Raw genomic sequence first — 9,973 nt, 5'->3', positions numbered from 1 at the left:
GCTAGTTAGGCCACAACTGGAGTATTGGGTCCAGTTCTGGTCACCACACTTTAGGAAGGATGTGAAGGCCCTTGAGAGGGTGCAGAGGAGATTTACCAGAATGGTTCCGGGGATGGGGGATCTTAGCTCCAAGGACAGGTTGGAGAAGCTGGATTTGTTTTCACTAGAGCAAAGGAGGTTGCGGGGTGATTTGATAGAGGTGTACAAGATTATGACGGGTTTGGAAAGGCTAGACGGGGAAAGGCTGTTCCCACCAGTTGATGGTACAAGGACTAGGGGACACAGATTTAAGGTTTTGGGCAAGAGATACAGGGGGGATGTGAGGAAAAACTTTTTTACGCAGCGAGTGGTGATGACCTGGAACTCGCTGCCGACGGAAGTGGTGGAAGCGGAGACACTCAATGTTTTCAAGGGGAGACTGGATAGGCACTTGGGGGAAATAAACTTGCAGGGCTACGGGGATAGAGCGGGGGAATGGGACTGACTGGATTGCTCTACAGAAAGCTCGCACGGACTCGATGGGCCGAATGGCCTCCTACTGTGCCATTATAACTCTATGAGACCGTATCGTGAGCAGTGAATACAGTTTACAAAATTGCAAGAAGTACAAGTAAATCGCTGTTTCACCTGGAAGGAGTGTTTGGGGCCCTGGACAGTGGGAGGGGAGGAGGTAAAAGGGCAGGTGTTGCATCTCCTGCACTTGCACAGGAACATGCTGGGTGAAGGGGAAGGGGTGTTGGGGGTGATAGAGGAGTGGACCAGGGTGTCGCGGAGGGAGCGGTCCCTTCGGAATGCTGAAAGGGGAGGTGAGGGGAAGATGTGTTTGGTGGTGGGATCACGCTGGAGGTGGCGGAAATGGCGGAGGATGATCCGTTAAATGTGGAGGCTCGTGGGGTGAAAGGTGAGCACAAGGGGAACCCTATCGTGGTTCTGGGAGGGAGGGGAAGGGGTGAGAGCAGAAGTGAGGGAAATAGAATGGACTACACGACATCTACTGGTTCCCCTTTATCCACCCTGCTCGTTACATCCTCAAAGAACTCTAGTAAATTTGTCAAACACTATTTCCCTTTCATAAAACCATGTTGACTCTGCTTGATTGTATTATGATTTTCTAAATGTCCTGCTACTACTTCCTGAATCATGGATTCCAGCATCTTCCCAATGACAGATGTTAGGCTAACTGGCCTATAGTTTCCTGCTATCTGTCTCCCTCCTTTCTTCAATATGGGCGTTACATTTGCAGTTTTCCAATCTGCTGGAACCTTTCCAGGGTCTAGGGAATTTTGGAAGATTACAACCAATGTATCCACTATCTCTGCAGCCACTTCTTTTAAGACCCCAGGATGCAGGCCATCAGGTCCAGGGGACTTGTCAGCCTGTAGTCCCATTAGTTTGCCTGATACTTTTTCTCTAGTGATAGTGATTGTTTTAAGTTCCTCCCTCCCTTTTGCCCCTTGATTTTCCGCTATTATTGGGATGCTTTTAGTGTCTTCTCCCGTGAAGACAGATACAAAATATTTGTTCAAAGTCTCTGCCATTTCCTTGTTTCCCATTATTAATTCCCCAGTCTTATCCTCTAAGGGACCAACGTTTACTTTAGCTACTCTCTTCCTTTTTATATACTTGTAGAAGCTCTTACTGCCTGTTTTTATATTTCTCGCTAGTTTAATCAATCAATTTTCTCCCTCCATTATTTTTTTAGTCATCCTTTGCAAGTCTCTAAAAAATTTCCCAATCTTCTGGCCTACCACTAATCTTCACAACATTGTATGCCTTTTCATTCAAATTGATACCCTCCTTAATTTCCTTAGTTCATCCTTCTCAGAGTCTTTCTCACTGGAATATATCTTTGCTGAGAGTTATGAAATATCTCCTTAAAAGTCTGCCACTGCTTATCTACCGTCTTAACTTTTAATCTATTTTCCCAGTCCACTTTAGCCAACTCTGTCTTCATACCCTTGTAATATCCTTTATTTAAGTTTAAGACACTAGTTTCAGACCCAAGTTTCTGACCCTCAAATTAAATTTGAAATTCTATCATGTAATGAGCAGGTTCCCTAGAGGATCCTTTACTATGAAATCATTCACTAATCCTGTTTCATTACACATTACCAGATCTAAAATAACCTGTTCCCTGGTGGGTTCCACAACATATTGTTCCAAGAATTTGTCCTGAATACACTCCATGAACTCGTCCTCAAGGCTACCTTTGCCAATTTGATATGAAGATTAAAATCGCCCACGATTATTGCAGGACCTTTCTTACAAGCCCCCATTATTTCTTGATTTATACTCTGTCCCACAGTGTAGCTACTGTTAGGGGGCCTATAGACCACTCCCACCAGTGACTTCTTTCCCTTATTATTTCTTATCTCCACCCAAACTGATTCTACATATTGATCTCCCGAGCCAAGATCATTTCTCACCACTGTACTGATCTCATCCTTTATTAACAGAGCTACCCCACCTCCTTTCCCTTTCTGCCTATCCTTCCAAAATGTCAAATACTCCTGAATATTCAGTTCCCAGCCTTGGTCACGTTGTAACCAAGTCTTTGTAATGGCGATCAGATTATAACCATTTATTTCTATTTGTGCCGTCAACTCATCTATCTTGTTACGAATGCTGCGTGCATTCAGATAAAGAGCCTTTAATTTTATCTTTTTACCATTTTTCCCTACTCTGACCTTATTTGCTGGTACACTCTTATGCTTGTACGCTCTGTCCCTTCCTGTCACACTCTGGTTATCATTACCCCTATCGCTACCCTGCACTATTGACTTGTCCTTTCTCTAACTTTCTAGGTTCCACCTCACCTGAACCCACCCCCCCCCACTATTTAGTTTAAAGCCCTATCTACAGCCCTAGTTATTCGATTCGCCAGGACACTGGTCCCCGCACACTTCAAGTGAAGCCTGTCCCAACGGAACAGCTCCCTCTTTCCCCAGTACTGGTGCCAGTGCCCCATGAATTGAAACCTATTTCTCCCACACCAATCCTTGAGCCACGCATTCAACTCTCTGATCTTATTGACCCGATGCCAATTTGCTCGTGGCTCACGTAGTAATCCAGAGATTACTTTGTGGTTCTGCTTTTTAATTTAGCCCCTAGCTGCTCATATTCACTCAGTAGAACCTCTTTCTTAGTCCTACCTATGTCCTTGGTACCTGTGTGGACCACGACAACTGGATCCTTCCCCTCCCACTCCAAGTTCCTCTCCAGCCCAGAGGAGATGTCCTTAACCCTGGCACCGGGCAGGCAACACAGCCTTTGGGACTCACGCTCTCAGCTACAGAGAACAGTATCTATCCCCCTAACTATACTGTCCCCTACCACTACTACATTCCTTTTTACTCCCGCTACTTGAATGGCCCCCTGTACCACGGTGCTGTGGTCAGTTTGCTCATCCTCCCTGCAGTCCCTGCTCTCGTCCACACAGGCTGCAAGAACCTCGTACCTGTTAGACAAGTGCAAGGGCTGAGGCTCCTCCAATGCTACCTTCTGGATATAACCTTCTTCAATTTACTACATTTAGTTATATGCTTTAGATCTTTACTGTAACTTAGCCCACAGTCCTAATTAAATTCTGGTTGTTTATTTTTTTTACGTATCAAGCAGCACCTCTTACCCCCACCGCATCGAAATTGCTCACTCACCCAATCTCCGAGTTAAGTACTCTGTAGAAGCAGTACTCCGTAGAACTGGACTCCGTGCTACTTAGCACTGCTCCTCCGACAGTGCGGCGCTCCCTCAGCACTGCCCCTCCGACAGTTCAGTGCTCCCTCAGTACTGCCCCTCCGACAGTGCGGCGCTCCCTCAGTACTGCCCCTCCGACAGTGCGGCACTCCCTCAATACTGCCCCTCCGACAGTGCGGCGCTCCCTCAGCACTGCCCCTCCGACAGTGCGGCGCTCCCTCAGTACTGCCCCTCCGACAGTGCGGCGCTCCCTCAGCACTGCCCCCCGACAGTGCGGCGCTCCCTCAGCACTGCCCCTCCGACAGTGCGGCGCTCCCTCAGCACCGCACTGGAGTGTCAGCCTCGCTTTATACGCTCAAGTCCCTGGAGCGGGATTTGAACCCACAACCTTCTGCCTCTGCTATCCACTGAGCCACAGCTGACTCCAGTCTTTCACACAGTTTCATCATAACTTCCTTGCTTTTGCACTCTACGCCTCTCCTAAAGCAGGGGAGTTATGATGAATTGTTAAACAGTTTTTTTGCAGAGTGACCAAGGCTGTGTGTAAGAAACAATTGTGCATTTGAAAGCAGCTTGTATTGTGAAGCTTGTGCCCCTTTGCCAGGCCCGCTGCCTGCGGCCCCTCTCCCAGATTCCAGCCCCAGCTCTGTGCTGACTGAGCTGCTCTCACCTGGGGACAGCGCGTCACAATCGGCCCCAGCGCACCTGAGCTGGAGAGGAGGCCCCGCCCCCTAGCCGCGCCGCCATTGGTTGGAGGACCAGGCCGCCCAGTTCAGTCCTCCCAGCTCAACCCTCTTCCTATTGGTCCGCGCTCCCGTCAGTCAAAATCACATTGTATCGGCTCACTCCGCCACCCTGCGCGGCTCAATCCGCTCCGTTCGGCGTCCGCGGAGGTTCCGCCCGACTCTCAGGTTTGGTTTTTCTCGTATTTTACTTTATAATCTCGCTCTCCGCTCCCCCCTCACCTCGATTTAAATGGATTCCCCAACACTTTACTTCACCCCGGCCGCTGATTCCGCCTCTTCCCCGGGCCCGGCCTTCCGTCTTCTGCTGGGAGGCCCTGGTCCCGCCCCTTCCTGCACCTCATTGGCTGACACCGCTGTCAATCGACACCACGAGGGGAAGGGGAAGGGAGGGTGACGATTGATAGAAGCGCCTGCCCGCGCTGTGATTGGTGCACGGGAAGGCAAGTGGGCGTGTGCGGCCCCGGGCCCACGTGGGGGAGTCAAAGGCTGGCTGGAGCGCATGCGCAGCCCGCTTCGCACCGTTGGGAAGCTTTTCAAATTTTTTTTTGCGAAACAAATTGAAAACACTCATTAATTCCCCCAACCTCCTCCCCTCTAAAGTGCGATTATTATTATTCGTGTTTTTCCTCATTTGTGTGGGGTGTCTTTTTTTTACCTTGCGGTGGCGTGCGCCGATCCAACCGCCCCTTTGGCGTTGCGTGCTGGCGTCAGCGCGTAATCGGAGGGTGTGTTGATTGACGCGAGGCGCCCGCCAATCAGGCGCGCGTAAAACGCTGGGAGGACCGGGCGGGCTGACGGTCCTCCAACCAATGGCGGCGCGGGAGGGAGGGGGGCGGGACCTCGGTGGGCTGCAGGCCGCTTTCCTGCTTTCATTGTCTGCAGGAGCTGTTAAAGGGAAGGGGAGGAGGGGGTGGAAAAAAACCCAGCTTGTGAGTCTTTATTCCTTTGCATTACCTTTATTGCAAGGCTATTCATCAACTGCATTTATTTAAAAATAACTGAACCTTTTTGACTTTTATCCAGAACAAAGAGCCCTGGTGTTGTGAACATTTTGGTGGGCAGCCACTTTTAAAGGGACAAAGACCAGCATTCTTCCTCCTCTCTCTCTCTCTTTCTCTTGTGAGTGGTGGTGGTGGTGGTCCCCTTTTCATCATCCAAGTTCAGTACCCGGTCCCTGCTTTCTCCCCATACCCCTTGAACCCTTTAGCCTTAACAAATATATCCAACTCTTTGAAGATATTTAATGAATTGGCCTCTACTGCCTTCTGTGGCAGAGAATTCCACAGGTTCACCACTCTCTGGGTGAAGAAATTCCTCCTCATTTCTGTCCTAAAAGGCCTACCCCTTATCTTTAGACTGTGACCCCTGGTTCTGGATTCCCTGACCATCAGGAACATCCTCCCTGCACCTAGTGTGTCCAGTCCTGCCAGAATTTTATAAGTTTCAATGAGATCCCCTCTCATTCTTCTAAACCCCAGCGAGTACAAGCCCAATCGACCCAATCTCTCCTCATACATCATTCCTGCCATCCCAGGTATCAGCCTGGTGAATCTTGGCTGGACTTCTTCCATGGCAAGAATATCCTTCCTCAGATAAGGTGACCAAAACTGCACACAATACTCAAGATGTGGTCTCACCAAGGCCCTGCACAACTGTAGCAAGACATCCTTGTTCCTGTACTCAAACCCTCTCGCTATGAAGGCCAACATACCATTTGCCTTCATAACCGCCTGCTGCACCTGCATACTTACCTTCAGCGACTGGTGCACAAGGACACCCAGGTCTCGTTGCACTTCCCCTTCTCCCAATCTATTGCCATTCAGATAATAATCTGCCTTCCTGTTTTTGGCACCAAAGTGGATAACCTCGCATTTATCCACATTATACTGCATCTGCCATCCTTCTGCCCAATCACCCAACCTGTCCAAATCATCCTGTAGTTTCTCGGCATCCTCCTCACAACACACACGCCCACCCAGCTTTGTGTCGTCTGCAAATTTGGAGATATTACATCTAGTTCCCTTGTCTAGATCATTAATATATATTGTGAATAGCTGGGGCCCAAGGACCGATCCCTGCGGTACCCCACTAGTCACTGCCTGCCACTCAGAAAAAGACCCGTTTATTCCAACTCTTTGCTTCCTGTCTGCCAACCAGTTCTCTATCCAAGTCAATACCTTGCCCCCCAATCCCATGTGCCTTAACTTTACACGCTAATCTCTTATGTGGGACCTTATCAACAGCCTTCTGAAAGTCCAAATACACCACATCCACTGGTTCGCCCTTATCTATTTTACGAGTTACATCCTCAAAAAATTCCAGTAGATTAGTCAAGCACGATTTACCTTTTGTAAATCCATGTTGACTTTTCCGATCTTGTCACTGTTTTCCAAGTGCTCTGCTATCTATTACATCTTTTATAATGGACTCTAGCATTTTCCCCACTACCGATGTAATTCCCCGTTTTCTCTCTACCACCTTTTTTGAATAGTGGGGTAACATTAGCTACCCTCTAATCCATCGGTACTGTTCCAGATTCCATCGAAAACCCAGCAGCTTCTCATCCATCTCCACTCCAGCTCAAACTGCTGCAACAAAAAGACCTACACAGGCGGCCAGGGACCGACTTCCGTTATCTGCAATAAAACTCTTCCCGACAGCTGCTGACTAATGGCTGGCGCAGCACCCACAATTCCCGGCGCCCCAGAAACCGCTCTATCCAACGCGCTGATTTCCCCGCTGAGAGTGCGCATGCTCCCCGGGGCCGTGGGCCATTCTGGGAGCCTGGCTCCTGTCCTTTGTCCCGAGTCGGACTCGGTTGAGCCGGCTGAACAAACCGGGAAGCGGTGGCTTGGATCGGGGAGGCACTGCACCCTGGGTTTTCTGGTGCCGGGGCTCTGGCCGCACGTCCGCCGGGCCCGGCCGCTCTGATTCTGATTGAGGTTTTTGATGAGGTAACAGAGAGGGTTGATGAGGGCAATGCGGTTAACGTGGTGTACATGGATTTCCAAAAGGCGTTCGACAGCGTGTAAAGTTAAGGCACATGGGATTGGGGGCAAGGTATTGACTTGGATAGAGAACTGGTTGGCAGACAGAAAGGCAAGAGTTGGAATAAACGGGTCTTTTTCCGAGTGGCAGGCAGTGACTAGTGGGGTACCGCAGGGATCGGTCCTTGGACTCCAGCTATTCACAATATATATTAATGATCTGGACGAGGGAACTAGGGGTAACACCTCCAAGATTGCAGACGACACAAAGCTGCGTGGGCGTGTGTGCTGTGAGGAGGATGCCGAGAAACTCCAGTATGATTTGGACAGGTTGGGTGATTGGGCAGAAGCATGGCAGATGCAATATAACGAGGTTATCCACTTTGGTGCCAAAAACAGGAAGGCAGATTATTATCTGAATGGCAATAGATTGGGAGAAGGGGAAGTGCAACGAGACCTGGGTGTCCTTGTGCACCAGTCGCTGAAGGTAAGCATGCAGGTGCAGCAGGCGGTTAAGAAGGCAAATGGTATGTTGGCCTTTGTAGTGAGAGGGTTTGAGTACAGGAACAAGGATGTCTTGCTGCAGTTGTACAGGGCCTTGGTGAGACCACACCTTGAGTATTGTGTGCAGTTTTGGTTGCCTTATCTGAGGAAGGATGTTCTTGCCATGGAAGGAGTGCAGTGAAGATTCACCAGGCTGATACCTGGGATGGCAGGAATGATGTATGAGGAGAGATTGGGTCGATTGGGCTTGTACTCACTGGAGTTTAGAAGAATGAGAGGGGATCTCATCGAAACTTATAAAATTCTAACAGGACTGGACAGACTAGATGCGGGAAGGATGTTCCCGATGGCCGGGGAGTCCAGAACCAGGGGTCACAGTCTAAGGATAAGGGGTAAGCCACTTAGGACTGAGATGAGGAGGAATTTCTTTACCCAGAGAGTGGTGAACCTGTGGAATTCTCTACCACAGAGGGCAGTGGAGGCCAATTCATTAAATATATTCAAGAAGGAGTTGGATATATTTCTTAAGGCTAAAGGGATCAAAGGATATGGAGAGAAAGCAGGGACAGGGGACTGAATTTGGATGATCAGCCGTGATCTCATTGAATGGTGGAGCAGGCTCGAGGGGCCGAATGGCCGACTCCTGCTCCTATCTTCTATGTTTCTAAAATAGACTTTGCTTGCTTTGCTGTTTTTTGGCTGACCATATTAAAAAAAATTTTTGGCTGCATGCAGGTATTTAATTGAGTGAGTTCAGGCTTGCTGTCAGTCCTGGCCCTGGTCCCGCCCCTTCCTGCACCTCATTGGCTGACACCGCTGTCAATCGACACCACGAGGGGGAAGGGAGGGTGATTGACAGATGACGATTGATAGAAGCGCCTGCCCGCGCTGTGATTGGTGCAGGGGAAGGCAAGTGGGCGTGTCCGGCCCCCGGGCCCACGTGGGGGAGACAAAGGCTGGCTGGAGCGCATGCGCCGCCCGCCTCGCACCGTTGGGAAGCTTTTCAAATATTTTTTTTTGCGAAACAAATTGAAAACACTCATTAATTCCCCCAACCTCCTCCCCTCTAAAGTGCGATTATTATTATTTTTGTTTTTCCTCATTTGTGTGGGGTGTCTTTTTTTTTTAACTTGCAGTGGCGTGCGCCGATCCAACCGACCCCTTGGTGTTACGTGCTGGCGTCAACGCGTAATCAGAGGGGGGTGATTGACGTGAGGCGCCCGCCAATCAGGAGCGAGGAAAACGTTGGGATGACCGGGCGGGCTGACGGTCCTCCAACCAATAGCGGCGCGGGAGGGGCGCGAGACATCGGTGGGCTGCGTGCGCCGATCCAACCGACCTCCTGGGCGTTGCGTGCATGCGTCAGCGCGTAAGCGGAAGGGGGGGGGTTGATTGACGTGACGCGCCCGCCAATCAGGAACGCGGAAAACGCTGGGAGGACCGGGCGGGCTGACGGTCCTCCAACCAATGGCAGCGCGGGAGAGAGGGGTGCGGGGCCTCGGTGGGCTGCAGAAACATAGAAGATAGGAGCAGGAGTCAGCCATTCGGCCCCTCGAGCCTGCTCCGTCATTCAATGAGATCATGGCTGATCATCCAAATTCAGTCCCCTGTCCCTGCCTTCTCTCCATATCCCTTGATCCCTTTAGCCTTAAGAAATATATCCAACTCTTTCTTGAATATATTTAATGAATTGGCCTCCACCGCCCTCTGTGGCAGAGAATTCCACAGGTTCACCACTCTCTGGGTGAAGAAATTCCTCCTCATTTCAGTCCTAAATGGCCTACCCCTTATCCTTAGACTATGACCCCTGGTTCTGGACTCCCCGGCCATCAGGAACATCCTTCCTGCATCTAGTCTGTCCAGGCCTGACAGAATTTTATAGGTTTCGATGAGATCCCCTCTCAATCTTCTAAACTCCAGCGAGTATAAGCCCAATCGACACAATCTCTCCTCATACGTCATTCCTGTCATCCCAGGTGTCAGCCTGGTGAATCTTCGCTGCACTCCTTCCATGGCAAGAACGTCCTTCCTCAGGTAAGG

Source organism: Somniosus microcephalus, unplaced genomic scaffold (assembly GCF_052327205.1).
Source record: "Somniosus microcephalus isolate GS21.2 unplaced genomic scaffold, FLI_Smic_1.0 scaffold38, whole genome shotgun sequence".
NCBI classification, from domain to species: Eukaryota; Metazoa; Chordata; class Chondrichthyes; order Squaliformes; family Somniosidae; genus Somniosus; species Somniosus microcephalus.
Note: the sequence above shows the minus strand (reverse complement) of the source record.